The 25,225-nt window shown below is 39.5% G+C and overlaps 1 protein-coding gene and 1 pseudogene across 2 annotated transcripts in view; one reads left to right on the forward strand and one right to left on the reverse strand.

Annotated features, from left to right (window-relative positions):
* Csmd1 (CUB and Sushi multiple domains 1) overlaps nt 1–25,225 on the reverse strand; it is a 1,522,453-nt gene that overhangs the window by 597,448 nt on the left and 899,780 nt on the right. The window lies entirely within an intron of this gene.
* LOC117721523 (cyclin-dependent kinase 4 pseudogene) lies at nt 16,937–17,816 on the forward strand (annotated as a pseudogene).

Below are 25,225 nucleotides of genomic sequence, written 5' to 3' on the forward strand. Positions count from 1 at the left end.
GGGATTAGTCTCTTGAGGCAGACAGAGAGAAAGAGGTGGAAGAGGTTGGATAAATATGGTGGGGAAAGAACCACTAATCTGAGAGTGATTTGCTTCACAAAGACATTAAGGTCTTCTAGAATATTTTCATTATATACCAAGCACATAGGCACCCTGCTTCCAAACATTCAAGTCAAAGAATTTATCTCTTCCTAAAATGTTTACGGCCATGGAGAAAGTTTAGTGACTATTGTGGGATGGATATAGGATATATGCTTTAATTATCATACATAAAATTTTGCTTTGTAGAAGAGACTAAAATCTAAAGGAATATTTATTCAAAAGTTTCAAGACAGAAACCCATTTTCAGGGGCATAATTTTCTACCTCTCCAATAAATACTAGGGACTAAGCAGGAGCCACAGTAATTAGGTATCTACCAGATCAGACACCTCATAGTCAACTCTGGACTGTCTGGTGAGGTTTGCTTTCCCTCTAAAAACAAGCAAGCAAACAAAAACAACAACAACAACAACAACAACACACACATACATACATGCACAGAGGAAAAACCATGGAAGGTTCACGTAGACCCTATCCTTTCAGTCTGGTAGGTATGAGCTCTGCCTAAGATGCTGGCTCCTCATTTCCTTCAGAGAATGATGCTACTTATAGAGTGTATGATGATCTTATGGGCATTACAGAGTAGTAGAATTCAAATCCTTTGTGCTGCATGCTGTACTCTGTGCTGAGTGTGTCCAGTGCTGTATTTAATGCATCAAAGATGGTGTTTGGCCTTGAGAAGCTCAAGGTACCATATTACTAGAGACAGCCACACAGACAAGCTATTAGACAATGAGTGCATGGGGGGAAAGGGACTCCTGAAGCATAAAGTATTTGTACTAAGAACCAAAGAAAGAGTGAGGAAGACATAACCAGTGGCACAAGCAAGGTGTGTCAGAGGATGTAGTTCTGAGATCCTCAGAGGTAGGATAAGCAGGTTATGTTCAAGTCACTCACACTCACTGTATAGTGTTTGCATATAATCTATATAGGTCTTCATGGCTGGATGACCTACAATATCAGTACAGAGGAAGTGCTGAGCAAATGGTTGTGGTGCTAATGTAATGGCATCAATAGAAATGTCACCTTGTACTTAGTGTAGATGCAGCCATTTATTTTATTCTTATCCCAATCCTTGATGGACTAAGTCTGTGAATGTAGGAGCCAAGGCATGGAGGTCAGCCTGCTGGTGGCTCTGTCTGTCTTTGTTCCTTTGTTCTTTCCCTTTACTGCCAAATGGAAAGAGTCAAAGACTGTTTCTGGCTTGAGTCAAAGATTGTGACAGCACTTAGAATCCTTCAAAACCTTTTTGATACCTCTAAGCTTGCATACACACACACACACATACACACACACACACACACACACACACACACACACACACACACACTTTTAGCACAACAGTGCTACACAGCCTATCTTGCCTCCAGATTCTTGTCCTCTAAGAATCAAGCACTGTTGTTTCATTTTGTTGGATCGTTTGAGTTATCTAAACAGTTACTCCACTTGTTGAGTAGACAATGCACATGTCTTTGTATAATTTGAACACCAAGCATTCTGGAAGGCATTAGATGATTGTGTTTAGGAATCAAGAAGTATAAAGAACTTGAGAGTCCTTGGGTTTTCAATTGAATCTCTAAAGAAGAGCAATATTATCAATAACAATGGATGTGGTAAAAGGTAACTTGAAAATAATGGCATTCGTAAACAAACTCGGTAATAATGACAGTAGTGATATTTCATGTGTCTCAGCTCCCACGGTCCTGACAGCAAGTGTAGTCCATGCTCAGTCAGTTCCCACTGCTCGCTTTCTCTGCCTTTGAGTCCCTATCCCTTCGTCTCTCCTTTAGATACTTTACCACACAGAATTGTTGATCATGGTCTCTCAAATTAAAGTGACATCCTATTGGCAAAGTGACATCTCTAAGTTCATTGGATCCTATGTTGAGTAACTAAACACAAAGTCTTGTTGAGGAAGATAAAGGATGAAGAACAAGTAGATTACGGGACTGGCTTATTTTTAAGTGGCTCATATTTATGTTACCCAGGGTTACAGTCTTTTAATTTAGTGCTTACCACCAATGAGGCAAGCTGTCTTGATATTCAGTCTCTGAGCATTCAGTGGTGATATCAGTGTTTCACTAAGTGGCTCCTTGTGGTTATGAGATGGGTTAGGCACAGGCCTGGTGAATATTGATGCTTCATGATTTTTTTCATCACAGGAGAAGTTTTAGGAGGAACAAGTCCTCCAACCTATCATCTAAATAACAGCTATCCAAAATACCTCAGCTGTCATATGAGTCCGTGTGGCCTCTGTTCTTACAAAACCAGACATGTCTTCATTTGCAGTATCCATATACATTCCTGGTTTACATATACATTTAAATAAAATCGCTGAGAATCTCTGATGGGTCCAATTTTGCTTGAAATAGCCCAACATTAGAAATAGAAACCTATTATCCATGGTGGGCTTCCCTTTCTCTAAGGAAAAGAGGGAGTAATCTGGGAGGGATTTGTAAAGATAGGACTGGGAGGAAAGAGAGGCAGAGGGGCTGAAATTGGGAATATAGAGGATAGATAGATAGATAGATAGATAGATAGATAGATGATATACATACAAAAACAGACAGACAGACAGACAGACAGACAGACAGACAGACAGATAGATGATAGAGGATAGATAGAAAGAAATAGAAATAGAAAGAGAAATGGATATAGAAATAGAAATCCATGTTGTCTAAAATCCTGTTTTCATCTTGTGTAAAGGAAACTTGTTGTCCCCTTATTAATTCTGGTTGTTTTAGTAACTGGGAAGGCAAAGACAACTGCATTTCCATGAGAGAGTTGACCTGTCTTAAGCAGAATATTATGGAAGAAAATGCTATATGTAGGGAAAAGAGCTTATTCACTAGCAGAAGAAAGAATGTATTCTCTTAGTATCCCTAGAGATGAGGTAGCAGTACATCCCACCCCAGACACACACGTTACCCTAAACTGGAGAGCCTCAAGTCTATTGTACCAAATAGCTTAGCATCAACCTATAACACATAACTATTCTTCTCCAATTCTCTTCTAGATATATAGGCAATATGAACAGTTGTCAGAATGTATTGTTCAAAGAGAAAGGTTTCTATGTGTTTTCTATGGGGACATTTATGTCTATCTACAGTTGGTTGAATGCACTGATGCAGAATCCAGCCGTCCAGACTGCCAAGTATTACAACTGAAAATCAGTAGCTGTGGAGATTCTGCCTAATTTAGTCTGACAGAGGTGTTGATTTGTTTGAAAGAGACATTCTAAAAGACCTGCTGACTCCTTTCCTTAATTACATTTTTGCAAGCCAGAACAACAAAAGCAAGTAAGCAGCAGAGAGGCTTGCAGGTACTCTGTGTGGTGTTTTCCAGATGACAATAAACAATTCTGCCTCAAAGCACAGCACTGTGAGATCCCCAGTGGGAAATAAGAGCTGCTACCCACCTCTCTCTTTTGTCAGTCCCTCAAAACCCAGGGGCCGGATTGTCCAGCAGCCAGGTACCAGGCACATTCAACCAGTGAGTGTATAATAATATGCTGTGTATGAACTGAGAAAGACTCAAGCTACACAATAGACATGGATAGCTTCATAGAGAAAATGTAAATTACTTGTTCACTATGTTTTTCTAATAATATGTGGAAATATCTGTTGCATAGCGCTCGTTACATAAATTAATAACATAAAGAGAATTTAATAAAACATTAAAATTATGTTTTCTTTTCATCCTTTTAATTTGGCTACTAGAAAATTAAATATGTGGCTTGTTTTTTGGATGCTCTCTACCTAAATGGTAGCAGTTGAATGATGGTTTTAATAGAATGATAGATTTTTAAGTTAAAATATATGATTTTTTTTAAGAAATGGAAAGTTTATAGAATGATACTAGTTGGTATTTCTGGTGTCTTAGAACTGAATTATAGATTTGCCTTTTGGGTTTCACTTCATACAGAAGAGGACTTCATGGTTCTCCAGTATGAAATGTCATTCTATTAAGGTTGTTTAGCAAGGAGGAAATAGGAGCTGGCCAGACAGATCCCTGACAGACAGAGGAACTGATAAGGAAAGGAACCACAGAAAGAGCATTTTCTTCATTCTTTTGACCTAAGACAAAACTCTGGTGAGTTTTGTTTTCCAGGAGCAGGGTCCCCATGCCACTTCCTGGGCCTGGTTGAGGTTGGTTAGATATGTACAAGGCTGGTCCTGAACACATTTATCTGAAACTGTGTGTATATCAGCTCCTCTTTTTTCTTTTGTTTAAACTGACCAACCAAAAATCAGATCGGGAGAATCTTCGAGAAGCCACCAAAACTCCTTAAAAGACCCAGGCCCTCCAGGGAATTTGGATTTTGGTCCCTTCTTTGCCCTGCAAGGAGATTTTTCTCTCTCTGATAACTCTAACCAACCCCTGTAGACCCTTCGTGTGTGTGTGTGTGTGTGTGTGTGTGTGTGTGTGTGTGTGTGTGTGTGTGTATTTTCTCATTGCTAATAAAATGTGTTATCTGATGTTGCTGGTTGTGTCTGAGATTTTTCCTTCCTGTAATAGTTTAATTAATGGAGAAAACTAATCTGACTAAGACTCCAAGATGGTAACTCTTCTGTGCTTCCTGGTCCCTTGTGACTGGGACAGAAGGTACACTTCCACCTGGGGGTCATTGTGAGTGAATCACTGAGCTGTAGGGCTCCCTGTTTGAGAATCTCTGGGGTTGTATCAAGAAATGCTTATTCCCAGAGGGATGAGTGAAGGTGCAAACCCATTCAGTTGCCCCAGAAGCACTAGGATGGGGTGGATAAGACCTGACTGGGGTCTGTAGTGGGGCTTCGCTGCCCTGAGCTTGGAAGAGAGATACAGTCCAAAAGCAGAGACAAAATAAACTGTTAAGAACTGTGGAGTATTTCAAGCTTTTGGGCTAATATTCACTTATCAGTGAGTAAATACCATGTGTGTTTCTTTGTAATTGTGTTACCTCACTCAGGATATTTTCTAGTTCCATCCAATTACCTAAGAATTTCTCGAATGCATTGTTTTTAATAGCTGAGTAATATTCCATTGTGTAATTGTACCACATTTTCTGTATCCATTCCTCTGTTGAAGGACATCTGGGTTCTTTCCAGCTTCTGGCTATTATAAATAAGGCTGTTATGAACATAGTGAAACATATGTCCTTATTATATGTTGGAGCATCTTCTGGGTATATGCCCAGGAGTGGTACAGCTGGGTCCTCAGGTAATGCTATGTCCAATTTTCTGAGGAACCGCCAGACTGATTTCCAGAGTGGTTATACCAGCTTGCAATCCCACCAACAATGGAGGAGTGTTCCTCTTTCTCCACATTCTTGCCAGCATCTACTATCACCTGAGTTTTTGATCTTAGCCATTCTGACTGGTGTGAGGTGGAATCTCAGGGTTGTTTTGATTTGCAAGATTCAACTCACAGACCACATGAAGCTCATGAAGATGGAAGACCAAATGTGGGTGCTTTGGTCCTTCTTAGAAGGAGTAACAAAATACTCAAGGGAGCAAATATGGAGACAAAATGTGGGACAGACACTGAAGGGGGAGCTGCCTGGAAACCATTCCACCTGGGTATCCATCCCATGTGCAGTCACCAAAGGTAGACGCTGATCTGGATGTCAGGAAGTGCATGCTGACAGGAGCCTGATATAGCTGTCTCCTTAGAGGTCTGCCAGAGTCTGACATTCAGAGGTGGATGCTCACAGCTAATCATTGAACTGATCAAGGTGTTCCCAATGGAGGAGTTAGAGAGAAAACTGAAGGAGCTGAAAGGGTTTGCAGCCCCATGAGGAGAGCAACAATACCAACCAACCAGAGCTCCCCAAGGTCTAAACCACCAGCCTGGGAGAACATAGGGATGGACCCATGGCTCCATGGGTCCATGGGGAGAATGGCCTTGTCAGGCATAGGTGGGAGATGAGATCCTTGGTCCCATGAAGGCTAGACGCTGAGTGTGGGGGAATTCCAGGGTGGGGAGGTGGAAGTGGTGGGCTGGTGGGGGCACATCCTCATAGAAGCAGGAGGAGGGGGAATATGATAGGGGGTTCATGGGTGGGGTGGGGTATGGGGTAACAGGATAACATCTGAAATGCAAATAAAATATCCAATAAAATGTTTTTAGTATTAAAAAAAAAAAAAGGAACTGTGGAGTAACACCTCTTCTGCTCAGAGTCCACATGGCCCTCGGTGTGAAGTGTAAGCTGTCTGGGACAAGCACCTTCTGAAATAAATTCAAAGCAAGTGGGCTGCATAAAATGTTGAAATATGGGCTGGCTAGATGGCTCAGGAGTTGAGAGTACTGACTGCTCTTCCAGAGGTCCTGAGTTCAATTCCCAGCAACCACATGATGGCTCACAACCATCTATAATGGGATTTGATGTCCTCTTCTGGTGCGTCTGAAGAAATTAACAGTGTACTCAAATGCATAAAATAAATAAATTTTTGAAAAAAAATTAAAAAGAGAAAAAAGTGTTGAAGTATTAAACATTTTCAAACTTAATTCAGATTGTATACAACTGGGAGAGTTTAAAATACAATTTTGATAAGGAAAAAGACATATAATTACAGACTTATGCAGTAGGGTAAGATATGAAATCAGTCACCTATGTGAAGGTACAAGAACAAATTAATTTTAATGAACTTAGAGTGAGATGAAATCCATCATCGTAGCAGACTGCTGGCATATTCTTCATTGCTGTAAGGCTCCAGTTTTTCTGAAAGCACATGCATTGTCTCTCTCCTGGGATTCCTAACAGCCTGTAGCTTATCTGCATTCCATCACAAGCTATCAATGACTGTAAACATCCAGTGGAGACCTGGTTTTGAAAAGGACTGCACAATGAAGTGAATTCACTCCAGCAGGAGCTGGCCAGGCTTTCTGGAGAAATGCAGTCACAGGTATGGCTGGACTTGGTAAGGGTCCCAAAGCCAAGCCACTTTAGTTACATAGTATCTTAATGCTGAACTGGGAATGAGTTTCAATAATACCACTATGGCCTAACACTAGCCTAACATACAAATTTTGAGAGGTTTTTTTTTTTTTTTTTCCAAAGAATTCAGAGTCACACGCAAGCAATAAAAATATACAAAAGGATCCAGTGAACTCACCCTACAGAAGTCCCTTTAAACCTCATGTGTTAGGGGTGCAGAAGAAATATTTCTTCTTACCTTTTCCCCCCTCATGGCAGATGAGAGTATCATCGATCGCAGATTCTGGTTTCGCCATGTCTTTTGCCTTGGTTTTCTGTCTTTGGCATTTGCATCTGGCTTTTCTGTATCTGTACCTTAGATGAGGATCTTGGTGAAGAACCTGTGACTTGGTCTGTGATAGGATGGCTCTTTTCTTCAGAAGACCATCAGTCTGTCAATGCTGTATCAAACAGCTCACAGCCTGAGGGACTGTGTGTTTGAAGACGATTATGACCTCAGAGAGGGGTGGTAATGACTCTGACTATGCTGAACAGTATTTGCTCTGCCTTTTATGGACCAGTTTCAAAACAAAAGCCTACATCTATCATATCCCTAAGACGGGACCTCATTGTGTAGCCCAGGCTGGCCTCAGGACCCTGAAATTCCTCCTGCTTTATTCTCCAGAGTGCTGAGATTTAGAAACCTGTATCTGTTGACATAGTTTTGAGCTCAAGGTCCTACATGGCATTCTTTTGTCTCTGAATTCTTGTGTATTAGTTGGATAAATAGATGCAAACATGCACTTCCACCTGAATGTTTTATCAATAATAAAAGTGCACCTAGTCCCAGAAATTTAAAATTGAGTCACAAGTGACAGCTCTTTTTGTATAAACAGAGCTAACTACTCAAAAGCCATCAACGACTTAATTATTTAAAACACAACCTGCTTCAGGAGTACCTCCATTTAGAGATCATATGTGCATTTTATTAAGCTATTATTTTGATAATGCAAAACACGTCTGGCTCGTCAGTGTGACTTTTAACTTGTAATTCCTCAGTGTCACCTAGATTTCCCCAGGGCGCTGTCATCTTCCTGAGATGTTTTCCACTGGATCAAAGCCCAAAATGAAATTTCAATTACATTAATAAAACGAACTATTCATAGGGAACTAATCTTCCTATAAAAATCTCTTCAAATAAAACATCAGTTTTGAAAGGCAGATAAACCCAATTTATTGACTTGGTTGTGAATTTCCTCAGGATGTATACTAATGAAAGCCCTGTACTTATATCATATACAGTCATGAATAATTGAGTGAGAAAAGTCTGCTCAATAAATTGCAGTCACACAATGATGTGGTTGTAAATGCTGGTCCACTAATTACCTGAGATACACACCATAGAACAGTAGTTCTGATGAAGCTCTATCTCTGTAGTCTCACTCAAAGTAAACAATAACGCAAGCATCATCTATAAACAGAAAGTAAGTCTCTACATTGACATTGCTATCCAAACAAGGATGCTTATACAAAAGAGCCACCTCACGCATGGCAAGGCTTTACAGCTATAGGAATCTGCGCATGAAACACTCTGCTTCACTGAGCAAAACTTATGCTACCCAGAGCTTAATTACATCCTATATAGCATGCTAATAGGCCATATGGTGATGCCTGGGAACGTCCTAATTGAAAGTCACTTAACATTTACTAAGACAATTTGAGTCCAACCAGTATTCCCTGACATTCCTGGCTAGGAGGGACACACTTGCTTTCACGAAAAGTAAATTACAATGCTACCTACGTTCTGATGACTCTTTCTAATTTGCTTATTTTCAGCTTTGAACACCTGTCTCAGATTTCATTTAATTATAATGAATCTATAATTAAGAATCTGCTAGAATTTCCATAGAATATTCAGTTTTGAGGAAATTGCATTAACATATTGCCACATTGCAACAGTCTATAAATTGAAACTTCTGTGACCGTAGACTTGAACTTCATCAGCTTTTTTTAAACTCCAGCATCCATGGCTCTTGTCCTCTTCCCTTGCCTGTACCTTCCTAGCTTACTCTGTAAAAAGCATCCACCTTCAAACACTCCTTTCTATGACACCCCTTTCCCCTCTCCCGATTCTGTCTCTTTTATCCAAACTTCATCCCCCAGCATCGTTTCCATCCCAGTCCTTGTTTCCCCTATGTCTGATGCTCCCAAACTTATCACAAGACTGCTTTCTTATTTTTACAATAATTTCTACCATCTATTCTCAGAACTCAGTTTCCATTTCATTCTTGGTCCAAGCCCTTTTTTTCTTCCTTATGAGGCTCAATGAAGCAACTACTTACTGGTATCCTCACTCTTCTCTTTCCCTGCTGTAATCTCTTTCTCCATATTGGACAGAATGACTGCTGAGCCTCAGGAAGGTAATGCTACTTTCTTCCCTACCATCCCCACATCCCTGTAAAATTTATTTTGTCTCTGGACCACCTTGCATCACTCATTTCTTGACCTCTTGCAAAGTCCTCCATCTTCCCATCATGACAGTACACAGCTCATCTCTCCTTAAAGCCTATTTATTTAAACTGGTTTTTTTTTTTTTCTTTCTGCCACGATCCTCTCAGCCTCTTCTTAACACTTAGGAATCTTACTTAATGTCACCCCTACCGCAGAGCTTTCTGTGGTGATTATAGCTCCATGTTATTCTACTCCAGGACATCAGAATCTCCTAGTGCCCTTGTTATTATCCTGCAGTCCCTAGTGTGAGCCTTAGACATCCCAGCTGACATCCACACAGCATCTTACTGAAACCATGGAATTATATTTTCTTTCTTTCTTTCTTTCTTTCTTTCTTTCTTTCTTTCTTTCTTTCTTTTTCTGTACTCACACCCACTAAGAATAATGGCAGCTCATAATAAAAGCTGAATAAAATATAAAATAAACAGACACATAGATTTTATGGACTAAATGTCCTAGCACCTGATAGGTTTGAGCAATGTCTTAGCAGCTTTCTGTAGCAGTACTCAGAACCATTAGCATGTACTTACAGACAGCGTATTTCCATTTTGATCGGTATCTGACCATATTAATGACAGAAGTCCAGGAGACTGAATTTGCCTAGGACATCAGAGCTCTTTTCATTTGTGTAAGAACACCCTATGATATTTGCATAATGACCACATTGCCTAAGCACACACTTCTAACAATGTATCTGTCAGTATCTCATGACCATGAAATAAATTTTTCTAGAATCAACTGACCACTGATCAGTTCTTTTTAAAGATGAACTGTAAATTATATATGAAAATCACAAATTTAGCACATGTGAACACCTACCTTTATTGACCTATTAACAACTTTAAGGTTTTACACCTTTAAAAATATAGAAAGAAAACAGTGTAATCTAGCTCATGGGTTTTGTTTGTTTCTCACTGTGTGGTTTGATTTCAGTTCTCATGACTGTACATGGTGACATTTGATGAAACATTTCAATTTTCTGTGCTTGTTACCTCTATTTTAAAAGAAGAGTCACTTCTAATATTTGGGGGTAGGGGGCTCCAGATATCTTACCATTTTCTTTCCATAAACTCTTGTAATAAAGCCAAGTCAAAATCACGAGAGATCAACAAAACAAAGCGTACATGGATAGCTCTGGTGGGAGGCCACCTCTGCGAAATGAGGCTTCTAGCTCTGCTTGGCTCCTCACCAACCACCAAGCCTCCACATCGCCACTCAGGACTTGTTGTAACCTTAATGGAGGCTACCTGGCTCCTACCAGCTGCAGGATGCCTGATTTCTAAGAATACATTGATTCCTCTGACTGCTTTAACATGAGCCTCTTCCTCTAAACTCTGGGGTGGGTGCAAGCCAGCATCCAGATATTATAAAAAAGATTGCATCATTAGGGCTTCAAAGACGGCCTGGCCAGTTGAAGGCTCCCAGTAAGTTTTTCTTGAAGATTGGGAGTTTTCAAAAATACTTGACAAAAAATAGCTGCTTAATTCTCTTTTGTATTCAAAATTCAATTCCTAGGAATTCATATTCCAGTCACATTGAGATGAGTCTGAAAATTCCTCCTGATTCTGCTCTGTTTTGTGTTTGTTCATATATAATAATTATTTTAAAGTACAGAGTCTCATGATGAATAGACATGCACACCAGTAAAAATGCTAATTGGGGTAAAATAACTAGGAGCTATTAAGTACTCCTTTCATGCATGCCTAATAGAAATTTCCAAATTGTTTCCACTTTGGAGAGGTTCACTGTATTAAGGAAACCCTTCTTCCTCCCTCTCCATCCCTAAAATTCTTTGTACTCTGAATTCTTCCTCAGAGATAGTCTATATCCAAACACTTGGCACTAGAGACTACTGCCCTTTCAAAGCATTTCTGCCTTCTGGCTCTGAAGGGAGCTTGGTATGTGGTCCAGACCTAAATATTCCATGCACCAAAAACATCACCAGTTCCTGAGCATAGAGGCTGATCACGATCAGTAGGTGATAGTATTTCAGATAAATCTCACCATTCAGATGTAAAGGCATTTATAGAGACTTGCAGACTGATACATAGATTTTTTTTCCTCAAATGCTTGTAAAAATTAAAGTTGAAAACACAAAGCTGTGAAAGATCCTGTTCTTAGAATTTGTTCCTCTGGGACTAGGCTGGAAAGTGGATGGATATGGCATTCAGGTTCCTCTATCTCCCTCCTCCTGGGATAATATCCTCATGATATTATCAATATCATGAAAGATAATCTACGTGATACAATAAGAGTCTTAGAACAGCCCTGAGAGTGATCAGAACTGGATTCAAATACTATGAGGAAAGGTCCGGAAGTCCCCTATGATCTGCTATTAACATAGAGAAGTTTGAAATGTGGAGAGTCGAGTTTTCTTTAGTCTCTGCTCTGCAGACTGGAGAACACAGCACTCAGGGTGCACTTATTACTCTGTTTTTTTTTTTTTTCTACTTATGATTTTCTTTCAAAATGAGCCCATGAAAAATTAAAATCTCTGCTAGCAAAGGCTATGCATGGAATAGCAATGCATCTGCTGTTGAAAGTTAAAAAAATGTTCAGAATCAAGTTCTCAGCTCTCAAGTGCCACACATAAAAATTGAGACCTGCATCGTTTCCAGAGAAGAGGTGACATACACCTGCTGTGAGTGAAGAAAGACTACTGCTATCATCCCTTATCTAGAACAGGACCTCTGTAGCTCAACCTCTACCACTAATATTAAGAAAATATCAAAACACTGAAAATGTTGTTCAGCATTCAATTGGGAGACATTTGCAAAATTAAGTTAAGTGTCTCATATTCAACTTGCAGTCTTGCACATTTATTGAGCACTTCCTTGATTCTCATACCTCTATAATGCACTTACAACACCCAGAGTACATCATCCTGATAGGAGTTCATGTATGAGGCACCCAGTGCTCTGTGCCAGAGGGCAACTCAACACTCCACCATTTCCTGTTCAGTATGCGGTGATGTCTGAAGGTTAACCAAATGCAAACAAAGCCATGTAGGTTCCCAAGATGGCACCCAGTTCCCTGTGATCCCCATAGAGCCAGTTTTTGGGTTCTCTATCCAGCCCTAGCCAATATTATACTCCAGGGGAGACTGAATGGTTTTCTGAACTCTTTATTTTAATGATTTATTTTTATTTTTTAAAGCTATCTCTGTGTGTGTGTAGTTATATGCACATGCATCCACATGCCTGCAAAAGCCAGAAGAGGGTATTGAAGCCAGTAGAGCTGGGTTACAGAGGTTCTGAGCCCCCTGACATGGGTTCTGGGGACTGAAATCCAGGCCTCCAGAAGAGCAGTCCATAGTCTTAACCACTGAGCCACCTCTCCGGCACCGTCTAACTCAATTTTAAATCAAAATACTGTTCCTTGGTTATTACAAAACTCCTGTTTAAACATAAAATGATCTCTTCCACCTACATTTCATGAATGCAATCATTTTAAAGTGCTTCTCTGAATTTCCTTAATCATGCCATATTTGCAAACTATAAGATCTTGTTTATCATTTCAATCCAGGCCTGCATTCCTTTCTTGCACTTATTTATTTTCTTTATCTTTTGTTCTTTGTTTATTTTTTTTTGAAGCAAAATTCTTCTAAGACAAGAAATATTTTTTAAAAGCAAGGCAGGAAGAGTATGAATGTTTTCAAGGGTCTGAGATTTCAAGTGCTTCAAGGAAATGGAGATTCAAGGACCCTGAACACTACAGATTGATGGCTATGTTTCAAGAGGAAACAGAAATAGCACTTAGGCATTGACAGTGCCTGCCTACTGGAATGGATTCTGCTTCTAATTTCCCCGTCGAATCTAAGTTAGAAAGTACATCTCCTTCATTAACAGTAGCACAGAGCCCAATATCCATCTAGCAGACAAATGCAGAAGTATGTAGAGAACACAAAAGGAATCCCATTCCATCCAAGGTATATGAACAGAGCTTCAGGGTTTTTCCCTTACAAAGACTAATTTATACTGTGAAAAAAAAGTGAGTCTGAATGACTGGGAAGATTATGTAATGCTTTACAGTCACTTTAGTTAAGATCACTTAATTAAATCAACCCACAATTGAAAAGATTTGGGATTTGGTAAATAGGTATATAAACTTTCTCATAATTTTAAAATGCCTTCCCTCTGAAGGAGAGGGTGTGTGTTAAACAGCTAGTTTCATATTCTTTCTCTGCCTTAACATTTTAGGATAATGGCTATAATTTATCAGAACCTTTAATCAAGGATGCTTTGTCCATCCTGGAGTTCAAACCTTGTAAACCTTATGGAACACACTCGTTTGCCATTATTGTTTCTATTTTTCTTGTTTTGGATTTTTGATTTGTGTGTAGAATTATCTAAATATCAGGGCAATTTTATTTATCACCTCTAAGCACCATTTAAAGCAATTAATGTTATACAAATTTTTATTCCATATTCTATACTACAAATATTACTCTTTAGTGTTTATTCTTGCTGTCTTTTTTTTCCTAGTGTAATAAAACCTGTCATTCACATTCAGAATTATTTTCAGTGAATGAGTTTCTCACATACCTACCTTTGGTTATTTCTTGAGTTCTTACCAAACAGATCAAGTGCGAGATAGCTTGTCAAAAAAAAATAAGAAGGCCTCACTGTAGGATGATGGTGGCTGTGGTGGACAACTTCAAATTAAACAAGCCCTGTTAAGCTTCTGTTTTTGCGTTGCTCTTCCAGGTTCTGTATGCAATGTCTGGTAGCTCAGGTGGATCCATTAGAGAATGAGACCAAATGAATTCTTTTGTGATTGGATGATTCCTGGCTTACACTGAGAGCATGTACAGCCTGAAACTTTCATCATAAATTTAAAACATGCTAAAGTGAAACATTCTCAGACCTCCTAGCCTGGAACACCACAGCAGAGCAGCACAGTAGTGTCTCCTGTCTCTGCTGTGTCTCTCACAGCCAGGAATTGTTGATCATAGCTCCTGCACCATGCTCCAGGCAATACCATGGGTATATCTGAGATAAACAAAATTTGAAACTCAAAATGTAGTTTCTGCCAATGTATATCACACCAGCATCAAAACATGTAGAAAAAAATAAAAACCATCAAGTCACAGAACTAGAACTTGAGGGAAACTCGGATGTTTTTGCTTTGAGCTGCTCTTCACATGTCCTGTGTTCCATACTCATACATGTTTCTGCATGCCTACCTGTGACTTGCTGCTATGTACCTATGAACTGCCATCTTCTGAGGACTCATCGAGGCTTCGCCACCTTGTGGATTCTCTGGTTATCTCCTGGAAACACGTTTATGTACCAGTTTCTGGTGTGGCTTCACTGTAGCCAGGGTGAGTACTAATATTTACCCTAATTCAATATATGGATGGTACACACATAGAAGAAAACCCAAGATGTACTCTGAATCTGAAGGAATCACCAAGAGCTTTCTAAACTGGCAATACTTGGAGTAGGCTTCCATGTATCCTCCCTGTGACATAATAGTTGAAGCTGTTCTTACAGACTTCTCTGAGACCCTCACGGTGGGTCTTCCAAGCAGACTAAAAGGTCATATTTACTATATAACATTCAGAGACTTCTATGATACTGAGAGTCTCTTTAATAAACTATCAAGTCCAAGAATGGCTCAGGTACATCTAGAGGTGTAGGGATACCAGGATTCTTGCCACGTTCTTACTTCCCGTTAGCTGGCTGGGCTCTCTGTGCTGGCTCCGAGGAGAATCTGTCTTTCCAACCTCTGACCGTGGCTCCCTATGTTCCTGCTCCTAGATCGCATGCTGCATTCCCTGTTGTTCATATGACTTCCATGTGGACCTGTATCTTCTGCATTTCTGCCTCTCAGCTTTTTTCCTCATTGTTTGCTGATTTAGTTTTCCTTTTGTAATTTTCAAAGTATTTTTTTTTTTAATTTTACTATGATACATTACCTTATATTTCATGCTGTGCATACCTTGCCTTTGAAGAGCTTAAAGCTTCTGTCCTCCACACCGTTGGTTGCCTGGATTATTACAGGTTTTCTTTGCCCTCTTGATTTACCTTTCAAGCCCACATTATGACACTCTCCCCACGTGTCTGTTGGGTTCCCTGTTGTTACTGTGCAGCACTGAATTCCACGGTCCACTGAAGTCCGCAATAAGGACAGTTTGCCAATGGGGCGTGGCATTCCGCTTACCATAATGATGATGAACCATCTCTGACCCTGAGGGAATCCAGAGTATCTGAATACCAAGATATTTTCTCAGGAAGCATAAGTTTCTCTGAACAAACGTCAGGTCTTCCTGTCAGGTGACAGGGTTTTTAGGTAAATCCTAGCATAGATCACGACCATACACACTAACACCAGTCATTTCTAGTCCAGCAGAGAAAGAACCAAATTGGAATGTTTCTGAGAAGAAATAGGATGGAAGTTGGACAACTGAGGCATGCTTCAGCAGTTCATATCCAGTAAATAATATTTCTATTAATACTACATGCAAAGCGAATCCTTCCAGTAACATTAATTTAATTATATTAGAAATTATTTTCTAGTCTAAATCTAGTAGATTTCCAAGAGAGAATGAAATTTGGTAAAAAAAAAAAAAAAAAAGTTATCAAATATAGTTTAAAATTCCTACCACCAAAGTATTTTATTCATTCTTTCTTATTACCTTTTAAGTGGATTCATAAAGCAAATTAAGATGACGAAGTTTAATTTTTTGACTATTTTAAGCAGCTTAATTGAAGCAGCTAGTGTTCCTTCAGGAAACACTACTCTACCTAAATATCAAGGCAGGAACATTCAGGAGAGAGCACTGCAAAACAGACTCTAGCCAGCATCATGTCCTTGGTTACTTCAGCACAAGTCACCCTCCTTGGCATCAAACTAACTTGGTTTTTATCACAGAACTGGAAATACAGACACTGAAGGCAGACACTATATTACCTGAGCAATTCAGTTGTACACTCTGTGGTCTGAGAAAATATCACTCACCTATTCAAGAAGAGATGAACAGAGAGAAACTTTACTTAACCCTCAGATAAAACCTTTGCTAGAATAGATGGGTCTGTTCAACAAGAACAGAATGGAAGATTGCACCAATCCTTCATTTCTCTCCTGGGCCCCAGGCTAGAGCTATATTAAGCCATTGGAAGGTGGGAGAAAATTGAAGTAGCGTGCACCCTGATCTAAAACGACTACCTATGCCCCCTAATGGCATACATGCTCCCTGTGATGTCACCCTGAGACACAATGCTGAACAGAAGAAACAATATTCACAGGATATTTAAGTTTGTGTCTATAGGCTAGCACATAGCATCCAGCTGCCTGGGACCTATCCTCAGTGTGGGGCACTGCAGGAACCGGCTTCTGGGCCCGGACAATGGGCTTAAGAAGATCCCCTGCTCAGAAAATGCTACCTCCCAAACAGTGGCTGAAATTGCTGTCCAGTACCCATGGAATGGTTTATAAGGCCTGAGATTCCTACAATGGTCATGTTGAGGCCCACAAGATTATGTGAGTTCCTAATGGAAGAGGATCTGAAGGGGGCCTTCCCATCAACATACCTCATGAAGTAACCTTACTTAGGAGGCTAGGGGCCTTAGAATATTCCAATGTTGTCCAGCTAATGAACGTCTGTAGTACTTCCTGAACTGATTGTGACAATAGAGTCATTCTAGTGTTTAAACATATAGACTAGTACCTAAGGACATACATGGACAAAGTATCCCCACCCCCTCCCCAGGCTTGCTGGTTGAGATCATCAAGGATCTGGTGCATCAGTTTCTAAGCAGCCTAGATTTTCTTCATGCAAATTGCATTCATCACCTAAGACCTTAAACTAGGATACATTCTGGTGACGAGTATGGGAACAGTCAAGCTGGCTTACTTTGGCCTAACCAGATACTACAGCTACCAGATGACTCCTCACATCTGTAGCTGTTATAATCCAGTACCATGTTCCTCAAATTCTTCTGCAATCTTCATATGCATCACCTGTGGACAAGTGGAATAGCCGTTGTATCTTTGCTGAGATGTCTCACCGAATGCATCTCTTCCCTGGAAGCCCAGAAGCTGACCAGTTGAGTAAAATCTTTGATCTCATTGAATTGCCTCCAGAAGATAATTGGCCTCAAGGTATATCTCTACCCTGCCGCCATCCCATGGAACCTCTTTCTGCCGATGGGCTTCGACCAATGCAGTCAGTGGTCCACAAGATGGAGGAGTATGAAGCAAGCATCTGTTGGAAATACTGACTTTTAACCCACATAAGCAAATATCTGCCTTCTGAGGCCTGCAGCACTCATCATCTCCATAAGGAAGAAAATGACTCACAGTAAGAAGTGAAGTGGCTGCCTTTCCCTGCTTCTGGACACTCAAGTGGAGAGAACTCCACTGAGAAGCCAGCCTCTGCCTTCCCCTCAGGCTGAGGAGACTCCTTCAGCTTTTTATAGAGAATATTTTAAGCCTTAAATGGCATTTCCTTGTCCTCCTTATGAGGCTTATCCACTTGTTCTCCCATTTTTCTACACTAAAGGGTGGGTGTATCTTGCCTACGTCTCTCCCTGGCTTATATTTGAGATTCTTTGTTTTATACAAGGAAAAATAAAAGACCACATCACCACCACCAACAACCATTTTGCCGCCAAGATAATACATCAAATATTAATGTCTGAAATGACTGACAACATAGAAATTTGAATAGAAATCCTAGGACCTCTGGAACTTTCAGTAGTCTATGCAAAAGCTTTATATATAATTACAAGGACCTACCTTTGACAGAGTAATCAGGTGGCGGGCACACACACAACCTAGCCCTCACCCTTCCACAGACTTGTCAATTGATCACCTTTCTTTGAGCTCCCCAACTGTGGCCTTTCTAGGCAATGGAAATATGTTTCCTTCTCTTTCATCTTATGAAATTTTGTTCTCAGGAGCATCTTTCTAACTTGGCATGTTTTACTAATTATTTTTTCTTAGACTTGAAAATAAACCAAATGTATATACAATTCTTCAAATCCAAGGGATATTTATGCTAGCCAGCATTCATTATTGTCATTTGATATACATAAATATTAGTAGTTGTACTTTCGGTTCTCCCTCTCAAATCTTCTTCCTTTTCTTTGTCTTTGTGATTCTCTTCTTCCTCATCTTCTCTCTTCCTAGTCATCCATCTTGTTCATGAAAGCCCCTTTATTAAATTTCCACAGCATACAAAATGAAATCTAGAGTCACCAGGCCTTCTGGGCTTGGTATGATCTTGCTGCAGTCTTGTGTGTGTATGTGTTTATGTGTTTGTTTGTGTATATGTGTATTTTTAAACCTTTTATTCTTTTTTCATAGTTCCTGGATTTTTAATTCATTCTTTCATAATTTTATGCTCATGCATAATGTGTTTTGGTGATATAAATTGTTCTTCCAATGCCTCCAAGAACCCCCTGGAACATCTCTTTCTGACTTCTTGTCCTTTATCCATAGCTCACTGATCTTTTAATTTGATGTTTACATGTCTTGGAATCCTACTGGATTCTTGGACTTTGGATGCCCTGCTTAGCTAATTACAATAATTATCTATATGCACATTAACCACTGTGATTTGGGGAAAGTGGTAGAATTCTGCTTTAGGTAGGAATTAGCTGCCAATGGCAGTGTTGGGTACCAGGCACTACAAGGCAGTGTCAGACAGTCACTGCTGCCCTGTACTTTGAAAACTATGGCAGCAGTAAATAGCAAAGGTGATGGCAAGAGATGCAGACAGAACGTGGAGCTGGAGGTGGAGCAGAGGAGTCCTAACCGTGATAGTTTGACTGGCTAACTATAGTCAAGTATGGCTTGTGAGTGAATCTATGCAATTCAGCTATAGAGCCACAATTAGAGTATAGAATGGTAGGAAGATAATCTACCAGTCCGGAGGCTCCCATCCTAAGGAAGAAAGATGGACACCCATGTATCCAAATTTGGCAGTAAGAAAAGTACTAACAAAGGAGAAGTCTTATTTCGTCAAGCTTTGGGTGGGTTCACAGGATTTGATTTTCTTCAACTATTCTGTGGGAAGGTATGTGAAATGAACTGGCAAGGACACCCTCCCCCCAATTCCCCCTGCTAACTATTTTAGTATTCTGAGGCTCAGTTCACATGGGAACTTCAGGATAAAGCTGAAATTGAATTGCTGACCAGTGCTTGTTTATAACCAGTTTGCACAATAATAATATAGGTCTTAGCTGAGTTGGGGGCTGCATGCCCATAATTTCAGGATCTGGGAGGTGGAGACTGGAGGAGAAGAGCAAGTCCCAGATTAGCTAGGTCTACTCAATGAGACTGTCTGCAGGAACAAACAGCTGGATCTCTCTTGCATGAAAAGTCTTCTGATTTTCTCTAAAATTAGTTTTAAAAATATAGATAAAAAAATGTTTGTCAATGAAAACTTTATATTCCTCTAAACATGGGATTTGGTTAATAGTAATTGTCAAAATTTATGATAAAGAAAAAAACACTGAAAATTGCCTTTGGGTAAATTTAAAATTTTTAAATTCTAGAAAAAAATAAACCCTGTTATTGACATAGTTTATTGTCTTCATTAGGCATGCTAATATGACTTAAAGTGAAAAATGATCTTTGATTAGATTAAATAGTCACTTTATTTAATCTGTAAATCTTTCTCTTTAACTTGAAGCCTTGTTTTGAGAGGATGATTCCTGTGTCTGCTTTATGACTATTATCATAAATTCATATAAAGGCTGCATTTAGTTACAGAGATTGTGCATACATACAGATTAGAACAGATTTATGTGTTAACATGGCCATGCCACAGTGCTGGGATATTTGTTCAAACAGTATTCTGGATGGAATTTTTTGACAATAAGATTAAATCATTACAGTTTAAGCAAGGCATATTACCCAGCAGGGGTAATATTTCTGTTGCAAACAGATCCCTGAGTTTAATGGTTATGACTTTTTTTTTTTAAGTTTTGAGCTTCCTGGTATGTGGACATGATGATGAAAACCATTTGGAAGTCAACAGTCTATCGCAATGTTTCTCAGTCTGAGGATTATGATCCTTTTGAGGATTGCATATCAGATATCTTGCATATCAGACATTTACATTAATTCTCATAATATGACAAAATTATAGTTATAAATTAGAAATATTTTTTTTTATGTTTGGAGGACACTACAAATGAGGAATTACATTAAGGGGTCACAGCATTAGCAAGTTTGAGAATCACTGGTCTGGTCTAAGGTGTTTTGACGTGTGTGCTGGACACTGAGCATGAAACAATTTAATGAAATCATGCACTATAAAAACAGATAAAATATTGATAAGATAGGGAACTCTATGGAGGGAGAGACAAAGAATGTGTCTCTTCATGTTCTTAAAGGTGGGAGGAGAAAAAATAACTATTATTTTCTGATACCTGTGAGAAATGGGGTCTTGGATTTTTTATTTAGGCCTATTAGTAAGAAAAGAATCATCTCTCAGTTTCTGCAGGGCCACCCACAATATCCAGCCCTCATACTACCATTATGTTACACATATATAACTTGCTTGGCTCAGACATTCACCACATACATGACATGCAAATAGCCTGTTAGTCTCAAGAACTTACTGACAAGCCCTCTGATATTCTATGATTCCCTTAATCTTTCTTGGGCATTGCTCTTACATCATATAGGAAGACGTTGGAGAAACATGTAGAAATCTACAAGTTCGTGGTTGGGTATGTATGTACTAACATATCCACCTCCCTTCTTACTATTCGTCTATCCTGTATACTCAGAGACTTCAGTTATCACACCAAGAATCATGCTGTTTGTTTGACTGTGATGTCTGACCTGTCCAGCTTGGTTCTTTCCATGGCTGTGTTGGTCTCAGCCCTAACCTTCTTATAGTGTTCTTGCCCAGACCATCAGTGGAAGGTTTCTTCTGGAAATACAAGCTATCAATGAATCAGAAGTTTGATCTGCTGACAGTGGCCTCCTGCACACCATGTCCCCATAGCCTTTCAGATCTCTTTGGCATCTTTTACTGTTCACTCTCCCTCAGAATTCAACTTTTTTTGAGAGGGAAAACTACCATTTTATCTCTAGAGCTTAAAAAATTGAACAGAACCAAAAAGTCACTGAATAAATATATGTTGAATAAATGGGTTTGTTCTAGGTTTGAATTTTAATAACATCGGGTAAACAAGGCATAGACAACTATTAAGCCAGAGAGCTTAGCTTTAATAATTTATATGGTGCATGCCAGGAGAGCATAGCCCATTGGTGACACAGATGGTGCTGGATAATTAAGTTTCTCTATTCTATTATCCTTTGTCTATGAATTGTTGTAAAGAATGAATGGGGTGTCCATTCTATATGCTTCCAGTCCCATAGGTGCTGCTATCTATAAGAATCTTTAGACTAGTTCTAAGAGAATCTGAATCAAAGTGTGTGGGCATCTTAGTGTACAAATAGGTAAAACAAAGGGAAGAAAGATATGTGAACCTTTCTGAAGTTTCCAAAAATACAAATAGTTCTCCAGGTCTCTGTGTCTTGCTGCATCTACCAGCAATGAACACAATGATCATCTGTGTCTTTGGCATCTGGGATTTAATAAGGGGGTGGGGTGTATGAGCCATCAAGAGAGACACATCGCTGAGTTAACCTTACTTGCAGTACTTAGTATTTTGGTTCTATGTAGGTATTGATTTCATGACTATCTTCCTAATTATTAAAAAGATGTACTGTGATGTAGGAAAAAATATGACTGGGAAACCCAGGGTTCCTCCTGCCATGCTGTGGGCAGTGGGCTGGGAATGCTCTGGGTTCCTCCAGCTGGAAGTTGGGCCCGGCTGCTCATTAACTAAAAGCCTCTCCACGGTTCCTCACAGCTCCTTATGGCGGTGGCGTGGCCCCAACACACGAGGAAGTCCTTGGGTTTCCAAAACCGGTTTATTGACATGGTGGATGGTGGATGGATCTGGATGCATACCCTCTAAAACCCAGGGCAGACCTGAGTTAAATAGGGAGGGGAATAGAAGGGAGGGGCTGGGGAGGAATGTTTAATCAGCTCTACCCTCTGGCCTTCAGGTACCTTATTAGTATGTAAATCTCTCTAGGGCCTGGATCACACCCTCCTGTGTACTTGACTGATGGGTGAAGGTGGAATGGAGATTAGACCTCCTGTTAGGCCTGACACTGTGAACAGGCTTGCTTCCCTCTTACTGATTTCTAAATAGGCCTGAGTTCTTGGCTTCATGAAATTGGCTTCATGAAGACACTAAAGGTGAATGCATGTTTATATCTTTTTTAAAAGAGCACATATTAGCCAAACAGTGAAGGGCACTTGAAGGGCAGTGCTAAGGAGATGATTAAAATACCTAAGAACATCTCACTGTTCCTTTAACTGACATATCTTAGAACACAGTGGTGCTTACACACTCATGGGGAAGTGCTTGAGAATAAGTAAAGTAAGTCAGTTGTATGTTTCCTAATACTCTGAATGTTTATCGAATTGAATACAAAGTCATTCAGTTATTCAACAAACTAAAGATTGAATGAAAACTAGACTGGTACCCAAAACTGACTGTAAGGTTACTATGCGTAAGTCATATACTGTGATTTCAATATGGTTATTCTCTAAGACCATGGCATGTGGTTGCTAGAAGTTTTCAGTGTCTCTGTTAGGGTTTAAAAACCAATTACAGATCTTATGTGATTTCTCCAGCTTTTAATGCTAGTATGCTCTACACCCAGTGCCCCAACTAAATAATTACTTAGAAGTCTGACTCCATCTCAAAACAATTGGCTGATCATATGCTATATTTCAACATCATTGTTTAAAGATATTTGACTATTGAATTCCCATTTTTACTGCTAGCATTTTATTTTTTTGAGAATTTTATACATGAGTACTGCATTTGTATCATCTTCACTCCTCCCTCCCCAATGAAAGTTGCTTCCCTCCTCCTGACTCCCTCTTAAATTCATGACATCTTTTTAAATTACACACACACACACACACACACACACACACACACCCTATGGATTCCATTTAGTATTGCTCATGGTGCCGGAGTTGTATGTAGGTCTGACAGTGATTGTCTATACTATAGCTCTCCATCTGGAGGTGGTGCCTTGTGAAATTTCCCCATCCACATAAACAAGTCAACTGGTGTCATATACAGGTCTTATTTAGGAGATTGCATTGCTGAGACTTCCTGGGTACAGCTTCCCTGTTGAGTCTAGAACACATTTTCTAACAGAGAACAATATGTGGTATGGTGGTTTGAATAAGAACAGCCCCCTATGCTCATAGGTTTGAATCACCAGGGAGTGGCTCTCTTTGAAAGGATTAGGAAGTGTATGTAGCCTTGTTGAAGAAAGTACATTGCTGAAGGTGGGCTTCGAGGTTTCAGAAAATCTATTCTAAACCCAGAGTCTCTTTTCTTGCTGCCTGTGGATCTGGCCATGCTCCATGATGACAATGGACTAAACCTCTGAAACTATAAAAAAGCTCCAATTAAATGCTTTCTTTTATAAGAGTTACCATGAAGCTGGGCAGTGATGGAGCACGCCTTTAATCCCAGCACTTGGGAGGCAGAGGCAGGTGGATTTCTGAGTTCCAGGTCAGCCTGGTCTACAGAATGAGTTCCAGAACAGCCAGGGTTACACAGAGACACCCTGTCTCAAAAAAACAAAATAAAACAAAACAAACAAAAAACCACCCCCCAAAAAACAAGAGTTACCATGGTCATGGTATCTCTTCATAGCAATAGAACACTGCCTAAGACATGTATTATCATTTTTAATTCATTTCTAGGACCAAAAATATATTATACTCTTAGAATCTTAAAAAAATAAACAAAAAAACCAAAACAAACAAACAAAAAAACCCCAAATGTATCTGCCTAGAACTACAAAGAATATAAATTCCATCTCTAGATGGAATTTACTCAAAATGTTAACACTAATATTTTCAATTCTTGGTACCATATGTAGACTATGTTAGATTTCAAAGATAATTCAAAACTAAAGTGATATTAACCAGAAACTTGAAAAATGCACTGAGTTTCAAACTAAGAAAACAGAAGGAAGTTAATATGAGATCTCAAAATGCTAATGTTAAAGGTACATTTAAATTATTGTGCAGGTTGGAGAGATGGCTCAGAGGTTAAGAGCATTTGCTCTTCCAGGGTCCCGAGTTCAATTCTTAGCAACCACATGGTGGTTTACAACCATCTGTAATGGATCTGATGACCTCTTCTGGTGTGTCTGAAAACAGCAACAGTGTACTCCTATACATAAAATAAATATATCTTTAAAAACATAAATAAATAAATTACTATCCTTAAAAGACCAAAAAGGAAAAATAACCTGTACTGTGTAAGCCTCTAACTTATATATGCCGGACCCTAGCAGCCCACTTCCCCTTTTTTCCTCCATGTGGAAACCTCTTAAGTTGACTGGTCTTATAAAATCTGCTGTGCTAGCAAAATAGTAGGTCGTAAAACTAACTGCCATTTCTATTTTTGTAATCAAACTTGCTTACTCTGCTGAAAAGATGACTAGGACAAATGCAAGACATATATGTTAAAATTAGATCCTGCCCACAGGTAGACACATGTAATCTTACAGGTTTTCCCTGTATAAGCCCTGGGCTGATATGGCTGTAAGTTGGGAGTGCTCTCTGGTACAGTCCTGGCCCTACATTAGACGCCAGTTCCTAAAAGAAAAGCCACTTATCAAAATATATTTATGGCTGTGG

This window comes from Arvicanthis niloticus, chromosome 16 (genome assembly GCF_011762505.2).
Source record: "Arvicanthis niloticus isolate mArvNil1 chromosome 16, mArvNil1.pat.X, whole genome shotgun sequence".
Taxonomy (NCBI): Eukaryota; Metazoa; Chordata; class Mammalia; order Rodentia; family Muridae; genus Arvicanthis; species Arvicanthis niloticus.